Raw genomic sequence first — 21,169 nt, 5'->3', positions numbered from 1 at the left:
TTGGTTTCTGTAATGTGGCTAAAATACTAGCTACACTGTCTAAAATTCTAATGAGTGGTCGCCAATAAATTAGAAGTTTTAGCAAGAGTTTAGACTTTTAAGCATTTATTAAGGAGCATAAGAATTTGGTGAAGAGAGAGAAAGAGGCCTAGATGCCTATATCTTTCTATCTCAGGGAGCCAGCATTTCTCGCTCCACTCCCCACAAAGTCCTGACGAAAGAGAGAGCCTCGCCCCTTCTTCGTCCCACAAACCTGCTGTCTGAACCAGAAACATCAAACGTCACTTCCTGACGCCAAGAAACTGACCTTTCAAGCCACATGGCTTGCCTTCAGATGCCTTCTCCTCATGGTGGAGCTTTCCTACAGTATCTCTCCAGCAGGGGGCGTCACTCCAATTGTCACACCTAACAGTCTCAAAAATGGACAAAGAGTGAATAATGATACAATAGACTAGAGAAAAAGGCAGAATGGGTTTAGGGTAATGTTCTGAAGATTGGTTTTGAATGTGTTCAGTTTGAGGTTCTGGTGGATCTAAATCCTAAAACATAGGATTCAGAAGTGGAAAGACAACTAAACACAACCCCTCATTTTATAGATGAAGAAACTGAATCCCATAGAGGTAAAGTGTACAAAGTCACACTTCGAGTAGCAGAGTAAAATTTTGAATATACAGCCTCTTCCTGCAAATCCTGTGGTCTTTTCACCAAATCATATTGTAGAGACATACAAATAGAACTGTCCTGTAGGCAGCTGGAGGCACAAGTTTGGAGCTGAGAAGAGAGGTGAGAGTTGGAAATGCAGTTTGGAAAGTTGTTTATAATTTGTAGAGCTAATTCTTGAAGTTATGGAAGAAAAACTAGAAGAAAAGAAAATGGAGACAGAGACAGAACTTTGAGGAACCACCCACTTGAAGACACTTGAAGAGCATTAGAGAAAAAAGAGTAAGAGTGCTTAAAGAGGCAGATGGGAATACAGGAGACTGTGTTGTCTGTGAGTCAAGGAAGAAGGGAGTATCCGGAAGGAGAGGGTGGTCAATGGTGTCCAATGCTGCCAAAAACCCAAAGAGATTGAAGTATGAAAAAAGGGCATTGGTTTGATAATTAGGAGGTCTAGTGGTCTAATCATGAATCTAGTTGATTGGCTACTTGGTGAAATGATATTCTCATCACTGGAAGTACTTAAATCCAGGCCAATGATTTGGGTTTTGGCTATTTGTTTTCTGTAAGAATTACATGGGGGGCAGCTAGATGGCGCAGTGGATAGAGCATCGGCCCTGGAGTCAGGAGTACCTGAGTTCAAATCCGGCCTCAGACAGTTAACACTTAACTAGCTGTGTGACCCTGGGCAAGTCACTTAACCCCAATTGCCTCACTAAAAAAAAAAAAAAAGAATTACATGGGGTTAGATTATTTTACTTTTCTTCTTCCTATCATTTTTTTAATTCTTTGTATCATTGTTGAATTGACTGCATATAAATGCTTTTAATTTGTGTTATTTGGTGTGGCGAGGGAAAAGTCAATCTTAAGCTACCTCTGATTCTGCCATCTTCCCAGCATTCATACTTTTCAAAATTCCTATTCAAAATTGATCATTTTAGGTCCATTAAATCTAGTTTTCCAACATTCTGTTTGGATTAGATCCATCATTTCTTTCTTGTTTATCTTTCTATTAGAAGTGCCAATTTCTGGGAGAAGAATGTTAAAGTAGCCTATAATTATTGTCTCACTAATTTAGGTCTTTTGCCATTTCAGTTGGTCTTTTACTTAAGTGGTTCGATGCTTTGTAATTTGGTGAACGTATGCTCAACATTTTTATTATTGCTTTATGTATGATGACTTTAAGCAAAGTGTAATGCTCTGAGTGTCTCTCTTGACTCTATTCATTTTTATTGTTGCCTTACCTGGAATCATCGGTTCCACATCCTGTGTTTTGGATTCAGGTGAATCCATTTTTATTCCAGCCTCTTGCTTTTACTCTGTATCTTATTTAGTGTGTTTCTTTGATGCAAATGTGATAAAATATGTAGAGAACTTTGCAGGCTCTAAAGGGCCATATAAATGTCAGTGATGATGATGATGAAAAAGTAAATCATTGGATTCTTTTTAAATTTTTTTTGTGAGGCAATGAGGGTTAAGTGACTTGCCCAGGGTCACACAGCTAGTAAGTGTCAAGTGTCTGAGGCCAGATTTGAACTCAGGTCCTCCTGAATCCAGGGCCGGTGCCTTATTCACTGCGCCACCTAGCTGTCCCTGGATTCTATTTTTTTTTTCCTGGATTCTATTTTAATCAATTGTGCAGTTCTCTTATTTTAATGGTAAATTTTAGCACATTAACATTCAAAGCTATAATTCAAAGCTATAATTAACATTCAAAGCTTTGTTTTCTTTCAATTAAATCCTAATATTTTACTTTAAAAAATAAGCAATGGGTACCTATAACTTGCTCTGCTTGAAACAATCTGATCTCAGTCTCACTCTCACACAGAGACCAAGCCTCCTATCTCCTTTCTCTATACAGCCCAGACTCAGATCTCAACCATTTTTTTCAAGATATCATTAGACACCTACAATTTGTTTTCCTTGAAAAAGCATCTGAACCCAGTCTTTGGGTGCAGCAGAATGATTGCTTTACTTGAATCTAGAGGACCTATGTTCAAATCTTGGCTCTGCTACTTACTACTTGTGGTCAAATCACTTCATTTCTTTGGGTTTCAGGTTCCTCACCTATAAAACACCATTCAATAACTTCTCTCTGTCTCTGTCTCTGTCTCTCTCACACACACACCACTCAATCTAGTCCAGACCAAAACCACCCACTTTATTCTACTTTCAATGTTATATATATATATGTGTGTGTGTGTAATATATTTTTTTTCCTTTCTTTTGCTCAGTCTATATAAAAATATAGTTTAAGATATTCTCCCTGGCTCCCTCTTCCCCCACTTCTTTGCTGGAAAGCCTTTCATATGGGCACCTGAATTTGAAGAACTATTAATTCTCTTCCTTCCCCTCTTGATTTCTTCTTTCCTATAGGTTACTTTTTGGACTTACCCAGAGAATTTTTTCTCTTTGATCTCTCAGACAAGGTGGGGTCTTGCTCCCTCCTTGCTTCAAATATAAATTGATTTATCAATTAGATCTTTTTTTCTATATAGGCTTTGTTACCTTTGTTAACTTTCTGTTGTTTGTTGAATTTACCCGTCAAATGCCTTGCTTTCCCTAAAAAAATCAATTGAGAATCATTGAACATTAAGATCCATCTTTTTTCATGGAGGATTATCCCCAGCTTTGTTTTTATTTATTTATTTTTCTTTTTTTCTTTTTTCTTTCTTTATTTTTTTTGGTGAGACAATTGGGGTTAAGTGACGTGCCCAGGGTCACACAGCTAGTACGTGTTAAGTGTCTGAGGCCGGATTTGAACTCAGGTCCTCCTGACTCCAGGGCCGGTGCTCTATCCACTGCAGCACCACCTAGCTGCCCCCATCCCCAGCTTTGTAAACCATACTATTTTGAAGGTGGATGCTGATATTCTTTTATTTTTGGTGTTCTAGCCTTTCCTTCCTTTCTCCTCATGGAGGACAGAAGCTTTAAACTGTCATTAAAAGCAGATTTATTGGAGTCCCATTTTAAAAACATTTATTTCATGTAGCAACAAGGAGAGCTTCTCAGAACGATGTAATGTGGCTATGTGTTTCTAAGGACTCTGAGTAACATGATTAGATAGGGTTTTTTGTATTCTTGAGATTAATCTAAGCAGTTATTTCTGGTTTTACATCTACATCTAAAATGTCAAAGATCAGTATAGGATTGGTATTTTAAGGAAGTCAGCTCAAAGACATTTTTTGTAGTGTTAACAAGATAGGACATGACCCATGTTCTCAGGGACCCTTGGGGGACTTGGAATGTAGTTGGGACAAGAAGATAGAGGAGAGGGCAGCTAGGTGGCGCAGTGGATAAAGCACCGGCCCTAGATTCAGGAGGACCTGAGTTCAAATCCGGCCTCAGACACTTAATACTTACTAGCTGTGTGACCTTGGGCAAGTCACTTAACCCCAATTGCCTCACTAAAAAAAAAAAAGATAGAGGAGGAGGAGAAAAATAATCATGCAAGATAGCATATGTTCAATGCCACATGAATGGAGTCAAGTAAAATGTGTAGTAAATCATCAGAATTTTTCGTTAAATGATTCTAAACATCTGCCTATTTGGAAACATCTGGATGATTTGAGTGAATATTTCTCTCAACATCTAGATGTTTGGGTATTACAGAAACATAATCACCGTGTGCTGAGTGATGAATGGTTGCCACTCTTAAATAGGATCCAAAGAGTCTAAAATCCATATGGCCAGTTGTTTCGTTTTTGTTTTGGTGCCTTTTTGTAGGCTTTTTTTGTAGGCTTTTAAAGGTATTCTGCGGCACTGTGCTGGACTTGGAACCAGGAAAAACTCGGGTGAAATCCCACTTCTGACACTTAATAGATCTATCATCACAGGCAAGTTGCTTAGCCCTTCTGAGACCCAGGAAACTCTAAGGCTAAATTATCATCTACATTGGGTATGTGATGAAATCACAAGTCTTTTGTAAATTGACGTTGGTGTTTTTTTTTTAATGGCTCTTTAAATTCCCCACTTGCCCCATGCTAAAAGACAGTGAAAGAACATTTCACAAGTAGTTGTAGAAAGCGCTTATGATTTTTGGTTTTCATCCTTAATTGTCGCTCTGGTTGGCTAAGAGGAAGAAAAAAGATCTAAGATAGAAAGCTCTGGTAAATATCCAGTAGAAAACTACTTACTTGATTATTTCTGCAAACTTCCTAAAGAAGGATAATGGTTCTGGAGAAAAGTTGTGTTTTCAAGGTCACAAAATTGACCTTTTAAATATGCAGGGTGCTTTTGTTTGGTGCAAAGTTTTGCAAATAGGAAATTTAAGCATTCTGAAAAAGGATGACTTCAAAGCAGTAAAGAATTTTCTTAAAATTAAGAAAACTGGGGGCAGCTAGGTGGTGCAGTGGATAGTGTCAGCCCTGGATTCAGGAGGACCTGAGTTCAAATTTGGCCTCAGACGCTTGACACTAGCTGTGTGACCCTGGGCAAGTCACTTAACCCTCATTGCCCCCCCCACCAAAAAAAGAAAAAGAAAAGAAAAAGAAGAAAAAAAATTAAGAAAACTGCATTATCTTTGAGTGACCTCAGTAGGAACACTGAAAAGATAAGAGCTATCTTTCCTCTTTTAATGTAACATTTTCGGGACGCCTCGTGATTTGGCTCTAATTGTTGTTGTTGCTGTTTGTCTTTGTTCTCAAAGAAGACCATGATATCAGGGTGATGTCATGCTTTACAGTGAATTGGATTTAAGTGAGGGAGGGCTGTGCAAGGTCACCAGCCTCACTATCTCCTCCACAGCCATCTGGGTCCAGTGGCAAGATAAATGGATAGATAGATAGATGGATAGATAGAGATAGATCATACATACATACATACATACATACACACACATATATGTCAGGATGACTGGTGATGGCCCTGAATGTTTAAGGCAATTGGGGTTAAGTGACTTTCCCAGGGTCACACAGCTAGTAAGTGTCTGAGGTAAGATTGAGATTTGAACTCGGGTCCTCTTGACTCTAGGGCCAATGATCTTCTATCCACTGTGCCACCTACCTGTCCCTTTTTGCTATGATATGGAGTTTACTGAGTTCTCCCTCCCTCCTGTCCCTTTCATTCTCCCACTTCAGCACAGACTTTCAAATATGTTACCTTAGTTTCTCCATCAGCTACCTTTTCTAAATGGCTAATGTAATCTTCAATCTTATAGTGTTAACTATCTGTCCAATGGCATGGACAAATTTCTTGAGTTTGATGTTTCCAAAAGTCTTCTAAATCAGCCCCATTTCATTTTGCTTTTGTAGAATGTATGGGCCACCCTCGAATTTGTATTCAAGGCCATGAATTGGGCATGTGATTATAGGAGAATTGCTTTGAAGACCACTAAATATGATATCCCTCTGGTAGTCCATTGGGTTCCATTTTGTTCAAGACTTGACTCAGGAGGGCAGCTAGGTGGCACAGTGGATAAAACACTGGCCCTGGATTCAGGAGGACCTTAGTTCAAATCTGGCCTCAGACACTTGACACTTATTAGCTGTGTGACCCCTGGGCAAGTCGATTAATTCTCATTGTCCCGAAAAAAAAACGAAGAAGATTTGGCTCAAGACTCACCTCTGAGAAGTCTTCCCTGACTAACTTCACCTTTTCATGAGGTAATGGAAATAGTAGCAAAAGATCTAGGTTTAAGTCCTGGTTCTTCCACTCACCTTCACCTTTCAAGTCATTTCATCTGAGTCTGAATTTTCTCATCTATAAAATGAAGAGGCTGTAGCACCTGGGATGACCTTCCTTCCCAGTTTGCAGAATAAGGCTACCCCAAGTTCAAGTTTCTCTGCAGATCTCCAGCCACTGAAAGCTTTAGTTCACAAGCCTCCACCAACGTTTTTACTTTTATTAGTCAGAGGACATAGTTCAAAGCAAAGGTATTTTATGAATTAGTGTAGGAAGACAATTAGCAGTAAACATTTCCCACATAAACCTGGGGACACTCTCTGACACATATAGCGGGAAGAATAGACACATGAAAGGGGAAGCACACATCTCGAGACCATGTTTGGCCAGGATATACACATGGAGGTACATACATGTAGGATTTCCTCAGAATACATGTGAGGATGATGCCTCTAACACTGCAGTTTACTGATATCATTGTGGATATCATTGCACTGCTCCTTCTAGGCCTGCCCTCCACTGTTCTCCATCAGACACATAGTATCTGCCTGAGGCACCCTCTCTGTTGGATACTTCTCTGTTGGCTCCTGCTGGGTCACTGCCAAGCATAGCCCCATTTGCCATGTGGTTATGAAGCTTGTCGCTGTTCCCCATTTCTAGTTTGAGCTGAAGTTCTTGGCTGTGGTACTGTTTCTTCCTCATGAAAAGAGTGGACTCTGCCATGTTTTCTCAGTTGAAAACATCTAAGCTTTTTATAGCTCTTTTTGAAAAGCAACAACCCTCAGCCATCATCAAAAGTCCTCCCTAGGAAAAAAATAAAACCTTTCCATATTTCTGTTTCTTTAGGGAGGGCCCCTTTCCAGAGCCTTGACATATAATAACTGGCATTTATATAGCATAGTAAGGTGCTGAAAGTATTCTCTCATTTGATCCTCACAACAACCCTGGGAGGTAGGTGTTATTGTTATTTCCATTTTATAGTCAAAGAACCTGAGGCAGACAAAGGTTAAGTGACTTGCCCGGGTCTGAGCTGGATTTGAACTCAGGTCCTCCTGGATCTAGGGCTGGTGCTTTATCCATTGCAGTGCCACCTACCTTCCCCTTCATATTCTTTTTTTCTCTTTTGTTCTGCTTTGGTTTTTTTCCTTGCCCTTTTGTTCTCTTATGCATATTAGTAAGGAGGTGGGGGAAGGATGAAAACAAGCATTTGTTAGGTGCTTACTATGTACCAGGTAAGCACTTTACAAATATTATTTCATTTGATCTTCACAACTCTGGGAAGTCAGTGTTAATCTCCATCTTACAGTTGAAAAACTGAAGTAGACAGCAGTTAAGGGACTTGACCAGGGTCACATAGATAGTAAGTATCTGAGGCCAGATTTGGACTCGGGTCTTCACTCCTCTGGGCCCACTCAACCACTCAGTTGTCCCTAGGAAAGCATAGAGATAAATCTAAGCCTAGGGGCCAAGGGCATCATCTGTCCCTTGGGGCGTCTAGCTTCTTTTACATCACTGCCCCTATTATTTGTCAGCCTGTATCATGTATGGCTGGGACCAGGGAATGAGCCCATGAGGCTCATGGACCCTGGAACTGTCCTCCAGAATGATGATCACCCTCACGGCATAGTTAAGAATGAGGGGAACTCTGGTCAGGATGACAATAAATAGGAAAGTAACAGACCATCAGCCAGTGGGACCAAAAAAATCACCAAGGAGTGAAGGCAAAGGCTGGTTCTGTAGGAGCAGCCACAGCTGAGGAAGCAGGCCAAATGATAACCATTGGGCAGCCACTGGTTTGGTGGGCGACATGTCAGGAAAACGAAGCAAATAAATGATGTCCAAAGTTCTAGCAGCCAGAAGGAAGAGGCCAAGGTCAAGCTGAAAGGAACATTAACAGAAAAGGGGGCAGTTAGCTTGGCATGACAGCTAAAGCTCCCTGGGCCTCCCCACTGTGCCCAATGCATGTCAGGCAGCCCCAGCATTCAAAGCCGCCAGATAACTGTCAAAGAGCTCGCTAACTATAGAATGAGGGCCATACAAATGGCAGCCCTTCAGTTGGCTTTGGTGGGTTGTGCTGGATGGTATTTGAGCAGCATTTTGACATCTGTGTTATTGTTTTAACCTGTTCATAGTCGACGATTATTTTTTCTTACTTTCCCAACTTCTGCCGAGGCCCACGGAGGCCAGAAATCACCTCTTCCCACACCAACTGCAGTTCTGAACCACAGTATCTCAGAGGGGGAAGGGACCTCAGAGGCCATTTGGGCTAACCTCAGTCTGCACAGGAATCCCTCCAACAACCTATGCAATTGATAATGTGTTCATTCAGTTTTTGCTTGAAGACTTCATTTAATGGGAAACTCATTACCTTTTTCTTTTTTTTTTTTTTTTAAGTGAGGCAATTGGGGTTAAGTGACTTGCCCAGGCTCACACAGCTAGTAAGTGTCAAGTATCTGAGGCCGGATTTGAACTCAGGTCCTCCTGAATCCAGGGCTGGTGCTTTATCCACTGTGCCACATAGCTGCCCTTGAAACTCATTACCTTCTGAAGGTGCCCATTTCTCTTTGGGATGGCTAGGTGTTTTCTTTCTTACAGATGCATTTTGTTTTTACAGCTTAGTAATTTAGGGATATACTTCTCCCCCCCCCATAAACCCTCTCTTGTAAGAAAGAAAAATGGTTAAATAAAAACAGCAAAACAATGCTATTTAACGACAAGGCAGCATTTCACACTCATAGATGCCCTACCCTCCAAGGAAAGGAGGGAGGTAATGTCTTAGCTTTACTTGTTAACTCCATGTTTCCTTGAAACAGAACTGAAGTCTGTTTCTTTGAAATGTCTACCCATTGCAAGGCTAGTTCTGATGTCTAGGCTTCATAGGCTCCTAGATTTGGAGCTGCAGATCACGGAGATTATCTAGTTGAATGTCCTCAACTTACAGGTGAGGAAACTGAGGCCCAGAGGGGTGAAGTAACTTGTTTAAGACCACCAAGGTAGTAAGTGACAGACTCAGGTCTTCTGGTTCCAGATTCAGCATTTGAAGCCAGGACTCTTTTTTTATTTTTGTTTTGTTTTGTTTTGTTTTTGTTTTTGTTGCAGGGCAATGGGGGTTAAGTGACTTGCCCAGGGTCACACAGCTAGTAAGTGTCAAGTGTCTGAAGCCGGATTTGAACTCAGGTACTCCTGAATCCAGGGCCGGTATTTTATCCACTGCGCCACCTAGCTGCCCCCTAGGGCTCTTTTTTTAAAAAAAATTAAACACATTTTTTCAATCAATAAGGATTTCTTTTTCATTCCCCCCAAATTTAAAGAAACGGAAGATATCCTTATAACAAATATACATAGTAAAGAAAAACTAATTCCCATATTGGTCATGTCTAAAAACGTGTCTCAATCTTCATCCAGAGTCCATCACCTCTCTGTCAGAAGATGGGGGACATGCTTTATCACTGGTCCCCTGGCATCATGGCTGCTTGATGTATTGATCTGGGCCGGGGAGAGGGGGGGGGGTCTTACGTCTGTCACAGCTCTTCATTGTTATCCTATTGTTTTCATAGTAGAGGGAGACTTTCTTCCAAGTCTCTATCATACCATGATATATGACTGTAAGCCTGACCATTCAAATAGGTCTGCAGCCAACTAACTGGAGTGCTACTGATCTCACCTCAATCCCCCTTGTCAGAAAGAATATCATACAATATCATTTTGTCAAATGTTTTGTTAAAATCTAACTATGGTGTAGTATAATGGAAAGACTGCTGGATTTGGACTCAGGACCTAATTTGTCAGTGAAGTCAGTAAGCTCTCATTAAGTGCCTGCTGTGTGCCAGGCACTGTGCTAAGTACCAAGGATACAGAGAAAGGCAAAAAAGTCTCTGACCAGGGGCAGCTAGATGGCGCAGTGGTTAAAGTGCTGGCCCTGGATTCAGGGGTACCTGAGTTCAAATCCGGCCTCAGACACTTGACACTTACTAGCTGTGTGACCCTGGGCAAGTCACTTAACCCCCATTGCCCCGCAAAAAAAAAAAAGTCTCTGACCACAGGCAGTATGTATTCTAATGACAACATATGAATAACTAGGGACTTGCAAAATATATACAGAGTAAATGGGAGGGGAGGCCCCGGAAGGGGGAAAGGCCTCCTGAAGAAGGTAAGATTTGAATTGAGTCTTGAAGGAAGCCAGGAAACTAAGGGGCAGAGCATTTTAAGCATTGGCTTCAGCCAGTGAAGAGGCTCAGAGATGGGAGATGTTTAAGGAACTCCAAGTAGGCCATGCATCAGAATTAGGTGGTACAGTATATAGGGTGCTGGGCCTAGGGGGGAGAAGACCTGAGTTCTAATCTAGCCTCAGACACTTGCTGGCTGTCTGACTCTAGGAAAGTCACTTAACCTCTGCCTGCCTCAGTTTCCTCATCTGTAAAATGAGGGTAATAATAGTACCTACATCCCGAGGTTGGTATGAGAATCGGATGTGATTTTTGTTAATAAATAAGACTGTTAATAAAGTGCTTTGCAAATCTATATAAAATCTAGCTGTTATATATTATTATTATAGAGTATATGGAGGGATATAAATAAGAAAAGACTAGAAAGGTAAGAAGGGGCCAGGTCATGGAGTACTTTAAATAGCAACATGAGGTCTTTATATTTTATCTTAGAGGTAATTGGGAGCTAATGGAATTCATTCACTGGGGGTATAACATAGACCTCTGTTTCATAAAAATCACTATGGTCGGGGGCAGCTAGGTGGCGCAGTGGATAAAGGAGGACCTGAGTTCAAATACGACCTGAAAAACACTTGACACTTACTAGCTGTGTGACCCTGGACAAGTCACTTAATCCTCATTGCCCTGCCCTCCTCCCCCCAAAAAAGGGTAAAAATCACTATGGTGGTTGTCGTTATTCAGCTGTGACCCCATTTGGGGTTTTCTTGGCCACGCCACTGGAGTGGTTTGCCATTTCTGTCTCTGGCTCATTTTACAGATGAGGAAACTAAGGAAAACGGGGGTAAGTGACCTGCCCAGGGTCACACACCTAGTCAGCATCTGAGGCTGGATTTGAACTCGGGAAGATGAGTCTTCCTGATCCCCAATCCAGTGATCTTTCTGCTATACCACCTAGGTAAGAGACTTGAGGCAGGGAGACCAACCAGATGGGTATTGTGAATCAAGAGATGATGAAGGTTTGCACCAAAGTGGTGGTAGTGTCAAAGGAAAGGGGACATTGACAAGAGATATGAATAGAGACAACACAAGACTGGGCAAAAGACTGGATATAAGAAGTAAGCATAAGTGTGAAGTCAAGGAAAAAATTGAGGTTGTGAATCTGGATGATTGATAGGATGGTGGAGTCCTTGCCCCTTAAGGAAGTGGGCAAGATAATGAGCCATGTTTTGTCTATTTTGGATATAACAAGTTCTGAGTTTGGGATACTGTAGGATACCCAATTTTAGATGTCCAAAAGGCAGTTGGTGATGAGGTACTGTAGGTCAGATGAGAGGTCAGGGCTTGGTATATAGATCTGGGAATTATCTCTGTAGAGATGTTATTGACTCCCTGGGAACTGATGAGATCATCAAGAGAGAGAGTATAGAGTGCAAAGAGAAGTGGACCCAAGGTAGAACCCTGGAGACAGCCATGAATAGTGGGAACAACTTGGATGAAAGTCCAACAAAAGCAGACTGAGAAGGAGTGGTCAGAGGTAAGAGGAGAACCTGGAAAGATTATTGTAATGAAAACCTAGAGAGCACAGAGTATCCAGGAGAAGAGTCAAAAGCATCAAAGGCTACAGAGAGGTCAAAAAGGATAAAGATTTAGAAAAGGCAATGGCAAAAAGATTTGGCAATTAAGAGACCTAAGTTCACTTGGTGCTTACATCATCTTGATGTAAAGTTGCTATCTGGCTATGCTGTCTAAAAATATCTAATGAGTGGTTGCCAGTAAATTAGAAGTTTTAGCAAGAGTTTTAAATATTTATTAAAGAGCATTAGGATCTAATAATCGGAGAGAAAGTTAAAAATCTAAGTATTACTAAGAGACCCCATCACTTGACCTGCCATGGTGAGGTCAAGAACAAAAAGGACCCAACGCTTCCTTCTTCCTCCCAGAAGCCTCCTGTGAAACTGGGAACATCCCATCCACATGCACACACAGCTCCAAGCTAATTGGCTGGTAGCTTTGATAGACAGTACCCATGAGCAAACGTCACTTCCTGATGCCAAGGAACTGACATTCCAAACCATGTGGCTTGCCCTCAGACGCCTTCTCCTCATGGCGGAGCTTTCCTACAGTAACTCTCCAGCAGGTGGTATCGCTCCAATTGTTACATTGAGCAAGGTATTGAGTCTCATTTTCTTAATCTGAAAATGGGAGGATTGAAATAGAAAGCCTCTGAGGTCTCTTCCAGCTCTGAATCTATGATCTTATCATCTTAAAATATTTGACCTTGGATGGCAAACCACTTCTAGGCCTTAGTTTCTTCCTTTGTAGAAGCATCTAGAAGATGCTTCTAGCTCTGATCCATGATATTCTGATCTTCCTACATGTGACCTTGGGCAAGTCACTTAACGTTCATGACTCTCAGTTCCCTCCTCTGTAAATGTGGCAACTGGACTAGATGCCCTCTGAGGCCCCCTTGGGCTCTAGATCCAGGATTCCATAATCCTTGATGTATTCATCTAATGACGCTGTCATTAGACTGAAATTAACCCCAAAACAGGCTGACTCCGTGATCAATGTTCCTCTTTCTAAATGTTCACTAGCAAATAATTTATATTATTATATAATGATCTATTCAGCAATCATCCCCTTAGTAATGCCCTTTTGGAAGGAATTGAAATCAGTCTCCACTCTCTCCCCCTTTTTGAAAATTGGGTAACAATTGCTGCTCCACAATCCTGTTTCATCCTCCGTGATCTTTCAAAGATCTTGACTGTCAAAGCCCATCGGTATCATCTGTAGACTTGTTGACTACCATGGAATGGAGTTCATTTGGGACTGGTGACTTTAGCTTGTCAAGGGTGGTGAGGTGTTCTCTTACTATCTGTCTACTTATTTGGGGCATCTGCCTCCTCTTAGCTATCTTCATTCTGTCTTTTTTGGTCCATGCACACAATGCGTGTTGGACAGCTGGGCAAATGAATTCGTGGAAGGAAGGGAGGGAGGAAGGAAGGAAGGAAATAAGCATTCATTGAGCACCTATTGTGTCAAACTCTTTACAAATATCTCTTTTTATCCTCACAAGAACCCTGGGAGGTAGGTGCTAGAATTATCTCCATTTTGTAGCTGAGGAAACTGAGGCTGAGAGAGGTTATGACTCATTCAGGATTACATGCTAGTAAAGAGCTGATGCTAGATTTGAACTCAGGTCTTCTTCCCTCTAGACCCAGTGTTGTATACACTAAGCCACCTAGCAAACCCATTTCAGATTTATTACCTATATTCTTTGTCTAGCTATATTCTGATCATGATAGGCTTTGTGAATGAATGAATGAATGAATGAATGAATGAATGAATGAAAAAGGATTTATTAATGCTTTGGCAGCTAAGTGGCACAGTGCATAGAATGGTGGACTGGGACTCAGAAAGAGCTGTGTTCAAACTCTGCCTCAGACCCTTACTAGCTGTGTGACCCTAGACAAGTCACACAAACATTCTAAGCCTCAGTTTCCTCCTCTGTAAAATGGAGAGGTTAGACTACATGTCCTCAGAGGTCCCTTCTAACTCTAGAGCTAGGATGCTATGTGTGCCCTTGGACAAGTCACTTCCCCTTTTGGGGTCTCAATATCCTCCTCTGCAAAATCAAAAAGTTGGACTAGAGATGGCTTCTGGGATTTCTTTCAGGTCTAGATCTGTGTGTGAAAGTCACTTCACTTCCTTGGACGTAAGCATCCTCTTTGAGAATACGAGGGAGTTGAACATGATGGTTCCTTCCACTTCTCCATCTAGGATCCTATGAGCACTGAGTTCAGATCTGGATTTCTGACTTTGAGAGGCCTGATGTTTAGAAGGTGGGTATCTGAAGGAACAGCTTTGGAAATCGTTTTTTAAAGGAATGGTTGGGGTGTGTTTAGCCTAGAGAAAAGAGAACATGGAAAAGATATATTTGAAGAGTTGTCATATGAAGGAGGGCCAGGTCCCCTACAGAGCCCAGAACTGTGACCAATTGATCAGGCAAATTTAGGTGTCTGGGTCCATCCTTCCTTCTTTCTTTCTTTCTTTCTTTCTTTCTTTCTTTCTTTCTTTCTTTCTTTCTTTCTTTCTTTCTTTCTTTCTTTCTTTCTTTCTTTCTTTCTTTCTTTCTTTCTTTCTTCCTTCCTTTCTTTCTTTCTTCCTTCCTTCCTTCCTTCCTTCCTTCCTTCCTTCCTTCCTTCCTTCCTTCCTTCCTTCCTTCCTTCCTTCCTTCCTTCTTTCTTTTTCTTTCTTTCCTCCCTTCCTCCCTCCCTTCTTCCCTCCTTCCTTCCTTCCTTTCTCTCCCCAGCCTTGTGATTTCATCAGTATGGGGGGAACCTCCTGGTATAGAAATTCCTTCTACCTATGCAAACTTTTACTTTGTCTGTAAACCATAGCCTCAGAAAGTTACCTGGTAGCACCAAGAAATTAAGTGACTTGCCCATAGTCATATAGCCAGTATGACTCAGGGCTGGGGCTTGTATCCAGATCTCTCTGACTCTGAGGCAAACCCTCGATCTGCTCTGCTCCTCTGCCTCTCTTTTTGTTCAACAGAAGCAAGGATTTCTGACAATTAGAGTTGCCCAACAAATGAAACAGCAGTGAACTTCCCATCCTTGGAAGTGTTCGAGCAGGAGGGAGATGAACATCTGTCAGGGATATTGCAAAAGGGATTCCTGTACGGGGTGAGAGATTGTACTAGGTGACCTCCAAGATCCCTTCCAACCCAGGGAGTCTATGGCTGTAAATTCCCTTGGTTTACCCAAGGCAGGCATCCGACCTACAGAATCTGGACTGTTGGACAGCTCCAGTTGTCAGGAAATTGAGCTTAAATAGCTTTCTCTGTCATTTGGCCTCAATTGGTCCTGGTTCTGTCCTACGGGATTACATAGGCTGAGGTTAATTCTTCTTCCATATGACAGCCTTTCCAATATTGGACAATGGAGTCCAATATCTGAACCCTCGCTCTTCTAGGCTATCTTACACAAGGCTACTTGTCTTTAACAAGAAAACCTAGAAAATGGAGGAAAAAATAATCGTGTTTTAGCCTTCTCTTTTAATATCAATATTTCCCACTCTGATTAGATCTTTGTCCATTCTCAATGTCATCCGATGAGATTATGATGTGCATAGGATTTCGTCAGTCATCCCATGCTTGTATTAACTACAACCATTCCAGAGCCCCAGAAGAGCAGTTAATATTTCCAAATTCAGGAAGAGCAAGACTTATAGATGCTATTAAGAGAATCAATTAATCCACAAAGAATATGGTCTGTGGGAGTCTTTGCTTTCTCTGCTAAAAGCTCTTTGAACCTGGAGGCATAGTAGATATGGTCTCTGAAATGGATAAACTGTCTAGGAATTTCCTGAGTTGGGGGGGGGGGATATCAGAATATTCACTTTGGAAGGAGAAGGGCTCTTTTCATTTGTTAACCTTTCATTCCATTTCGGAAATATTGCCACAAACTTGTTTGCTAAGATGCTGGAATGTGGAGGCATATTATACATTAATGGAAACACAAAGCATTTCTGGAGGGGGGTGGGGTGAAAACTAAGCTTTTGGCTGCCCAGCATTGGCAATGGATTATTGCAGGGTGGTTTTCTCTGCTGAACTGTTTGACTTTGAAATGGTCAGGTACACTGGGGGGCGGGGGGGATTCCATTATTCAGGAGCATTCGTGAAGCTTTTGAAATTCCATTTTGCATTTTAGTTAAGTACTGAAGTGTTGGCACTGGTATAGGTCCAAGGTGTTGCTCCCATCTGCCTGCCTTTGCATTGGCTGCCCCCTATTCCCTCCTCTTGGCCTGCTGTTTATAATTGCTAGCTTCCTTCAAGGCTCAGGACTTAACTAAAACGCTTTGTGTTTCTGTTAACATTATGTGTTGCATTATATGCCTCCACATTCCAGCATGATAGCAAACAAGTATGTGGCAGTGTTTCCAAAATGGAATGAAAGGTAAAAAAGATGAAAAGAGCCCTTACTTTCCTCAAATTACACTTACCTGTATACATGTTGTATGCTCCCAGTAGGGTAGAAGCTTCCTGAGGACAGGCTCTGTTTCATTTTGCATCTGTGTATCTTGATGTCATGATTGTAGATCTAGGACTAGAAGGGACCTCAGAGGTCATTTATTTCAATATTTTCATTTTTACCAGTGAGGAAACTGAAACTGAAAGACTTGCTCAAGGCCTTAAAATAAGTAAATGGCTGAGTCAGGATTTGAACTCAGGTCAAAGAATCGTAAAGTCATAGATTTACAGTTGGGTCTTTAGAGTCCAACCCCCTAATTTTACAGAGGAGGAAACTGAGGTCCATGGAGGGGAAGGGGCTTGCTCAAGGTCATACATGGGATCTTAGACTTTGGGTAGGAAGGTTATTTAGTGCAATTTCCTCATTTTACATAGGGAGAAACTGAGGCCAAGGGAGGGGAAGGGACTTGCTCTAGGTCATACATGGAGTAAATAACAGAGCCAGGATTCCAAGCCAGATCTTCTAACTCCAAAGCCAGCTCTCTTTCCATGATACCATACTACTGCCCTATAGTAACCTGCTCATAGTAAGTGCTTAATAAATGTTCATTGGATTGAATTGTACTTTCTGGTTCCTATGAGAGACTTCTAAGGAAAATTTAGGCCTGCTCTTATATCTTAAATATAACTAACATGGACAAAGTCGGATCCCTCATGAACCAAAGTGATGTTTTGGAAAGAGCACTTGATTTGGGATCAGAAGCCTATTTTTGTCATTCAGTCATTTTTTCAGTCGTGTCTGACTCTTCACAACCCCACCAAAGGACCCACTGAAAAAGGCACTAGAGAAATCAAAGGTGAAAATAGTGGAATCATAGGGAATTGTAGTCAGGAGAGTATAGGGATTAGGGACTACAGCTGTTCTAGGCATCACAGGAACATTCACTGCTCAGGCCTTGGACAAGCAGTCACATGAGCTCACAAAGAGGAAGGATCAGAACCTAGTGCAGGGAACTAAAAGACCAGAGGATAGGTAATCCTTAATAAGAATGCCCACAATTGCCTCTGGAAAGGAAATACTGTGAGACTCAAGCAAGAGGTTTAGAGGGTCCAAGGGAATCTAGATTGGAGAGGCACTAAGAACCTTTCCAATGTCAGCAGAGTTCATGGGATGGGACTTTTTCCAGGGGTAGAGAAGAGCAAATTAAGACAGGGGCTGTCAGGGTATGGGGTAAAGTAGAGAGCTTTTCAGAAAGAGGGAAAGCTGAATATCATTATGGGGAGAGAATTAAATAGAGTTCTGTATATCTGGTAAAAGTCACCACCTAGGTAGGGAGACGCATCTTTTTACATTTTCATTAGAAATTAACTGTAGGGGGCAGCTAGGTGGTGCAGTAGATAAAGCACCGGCCCTGAATTCAGGGGGACCTGAGTTCAAATCCAGCCTCAGACACTTGACACTTACTAGCTATGTGACCCTGGGCAAGTCACTTAACCCCCATTGCCCTGCAAAAAAAAAAAAAAAAAGAAAGAAAGAAAAAGAAATTAATTGTAACTGCAACACAAATGCATTGTTGGTAGAGTTGTGAACTGATCCAACCATTCTGGAGAGCAATTTAGAACTATGCCCAAAGGTCTATAAAGCTGTGCGTACCCTTTGACACAACAATACCACTATTAGGTCTTTTTCCCAAAGAGATCATAAAAAAGGGAAAAGGACCCACATGTACAAAAATATTTATAGCTGCTCTTTCTGTGGTGGCAAGGAATTGGAAATTGAAGGGATGCCCATCAATTGGGGAATGGTTGAACAAGTTATGGTATATGATTGTGATGGAATACATTTCAGACAAACCTGGAAGGACTTACATGAACTGATTCTGAATGAGATGAGAAGAACCAGGAGAACATTGTACACAGTATCAACAGTATCAACAACATTGTGTGTTGATCAACTCTTATAGACTTGACTCTTCTCAGTAATACAATGGTCCAAGATAGTTCCAAAGGACTCATGATGGAAAATGCTCTCCAAGTCCAGAAAAAAAACTATGGAATCTAGATGCATATTGAACCATACTATTTCTATTTTTTGTTTTTGTTTTTTGAAGTTTTTCCTTTTTGCTCTGATTCTTCTTTCACAGCATGACTAATGCAGAAATATATTTATGTGACTGTACATATATAACCTGTATCAGATTGCTTGCTGTCTTGGGGAGGGAAGGGAGGGAGGGAGAAAAATTTGAAACTAGAAATCTTATAAAAACAAATGTTGAAAACCATCTCTACATGTAACTGAAAAATAATAAAATACTTTTATGGAAAAAAAGAAATTAATTGTAACAGTAATCATATCTTTTAGCAAAAAAATAGATGATACCTCATTAAGGTTGGCTCTGATAATTCATACTTTTTGCCTAAAAATACCATTAATAGTTAGGACAAAATTTTAAAAGTAGATGAATGCTATGGAAGTTTATAATCCTAGCAATGAAATAGAATATTAAAGGAAAGAAAAAGGTTAAAACAGCATAACTGTTTTAACAAAAATACCAGATAGTAAAACAAATTCCAGTTGAATATCCTTTTTTGAAATAAAACTTACTCAAACATCAATTAAAAGTTATTAAACATACAAAACCATCATAATATTTGAATTGCTACGGGTGTGAAAGCTTGAAATACCTGTGAAGCTTGAAGAAAACAGTAAAAGTTTAACAAAGTTAAAACAAAGTTGTTTTAAATGACCACACCATTATTAATGTGCGTAATTATTTCAACAGTAACTGCTTAACAGAGCTATTGAGAAAACCGATGAAACAGCACCACTGCTAAATGGAACAAGCTTCTCTGGCATATTAGGGAAACCTCCAGTTTTCAGAATTTTAATATTTATTCTTGCTATTAACACCTAGAAGCCAAATTATATTTCCCAGGGTCAAACATTCATTATACCTAGATGGGGTTAATAGATAGGGTTTTCCCAGAGGGAAAACTTGAACCCAGGTGTGCTTGAATTTTAAGGTCACTTCTTTGTGAATTCATTATACTTGCATCTATAACAATTTATAGTCCAAAAGAATACTCTATAATTATCAAATATTCACATCACTAAAGTAACTTGTTTTTAAGATGAGGCAATTAACAAATTTCCAGATCCAAATTTTTAAAATTTTATCTTAATGCAAATATCAAAATAAACTGCAACTTTAAAACCCAAACATCTTATTAGAAGACATATTTCACTTAAAATAAGATGAATAGGGGCAGCTAGGTGGCGCAGTGGATAGAGCACTGGCCCTGGAGTCAGAAGGACCTGAGTTCAAATCCAGCCTCAGACACTTAACAATTACTAGCTGTGTGACCCTGGGCAAGTCACTTAACCCCAAATGCCTCACCAAAAAAAAATTCTCAATTTATTTGAAGCCTAATATTATCAGTTATTCTCAATAAACTAGATTTTTATTAATAAACTCATTTTAAATGGTGATAAACACTGGTTGCTGAGAAGCCAGATATTTCTCCAAATTTAAATAGAACCTAATTAACCTTGATTTGTGGTTCATAAAACTTGGATTTAAACTATCTAGTATTGGAGATCAATTATCAACTAAAGTTTTAACAAATTTCTTAAAAACAGGTAAAAAATAAAATCAAGGTACAGGCACTGTCTGCCTCTCTGTGTGATATGGGCTGGAATTTTGGGTCAAATTGATCATGAGTCATCCCAAAAGAATTACAAGACTCAGTGACTCAGTTTCCCAGGTTTTATTGCAATACTGTGAGTGACCACAGGGAGAGAACCAGAATAGTAGAAAGGTATCTCTCGAATAAGGAAAGGTAGAAAGTTATATTTATAGTATGGATAAATTGATTATCAGTCTCATCATAATAATCTCCACATTAGGGAGGTACAGTGGAGGGCCTGTGCTAATTTGGAGTTCCTGGGGTCCTAAGCCAACCCCCAAGGCAGGTACCTTTTTCTGTGGAGGTGTGTTTTGGGGGTTTACTCGTCATAAGGTGAATCTGGGGACAAATTTGGCCTTTTCTGCACATCTCTTTCTGATTCCCATGGCTAGTTTCAAAACATCTTCATTTATCATTTATTTCCAGTCTAAATTTCTATAGCCTGTCAATTTTATCATCGTTATATGACCTGTCCATTTATGTTCCTGTTATGGGTACTGATTACTGTGGGTAAGAGAACTTAGCATCCTGACTTGTAAATTATCCCTTAACTGGGGTCCGAATCCCTCTTAGAGCTCATATCTGAATTAGAGCTGGAGTCTTAGGTTTTTCTGTTAACCCCTTTTTGCCTCCTACATCCTGTGTAAATTACTTTTCTGACAATTCTGCTTTGAGTGGCGGATTGCTGAATGCAAGATAAGGGACTCAATTTTAATATCAAGGTTCACAAACACACATTTTAACACATATGCAGAAAACTGCACAAGGACAGACAAAAAACAGTAAACAGTCATTGTAAAGATTCTGAAGATAATTTAGCATACACAAATTAAGTCCTTTATATCCTCAAAGACACATTAATTTGAGCCAGATCAATTGGTCGCTTTTTTCCTTAAAAAATTAGACCTTTTGGGGCAGCTAGGTGGCACAGTGGATAGAGCACCAGCCCTGGAGTCAGGAGTACCTGAGTTCAAGTCCTGCCTCAGACGCTTAACACTTACTAGCTGTGTGACCCTAGGCAAGTTGCTTAACCCCAATTGCCCCGCAAAAAAAAAAAAAAAGG

This window comes from Dromiciops gliroides, chromosome X (genome assembly GCF_019393635.1).
Source record: "Dromiciops gliroides isolate mDroGli1 chromosome X, mDroGli1.pri, whole genome shotgun sequence".
NCBI classification, from domain to species: domain Eukaryota; kingdom Metazoa; phylum Chordata; class Mammalia; order Microbiotheria; family Microbiotheriidae; genus Dromiciops; species Dromiciops gliroides.
This window is presented reverse-complemented; position numbering follows the sequence as displayed.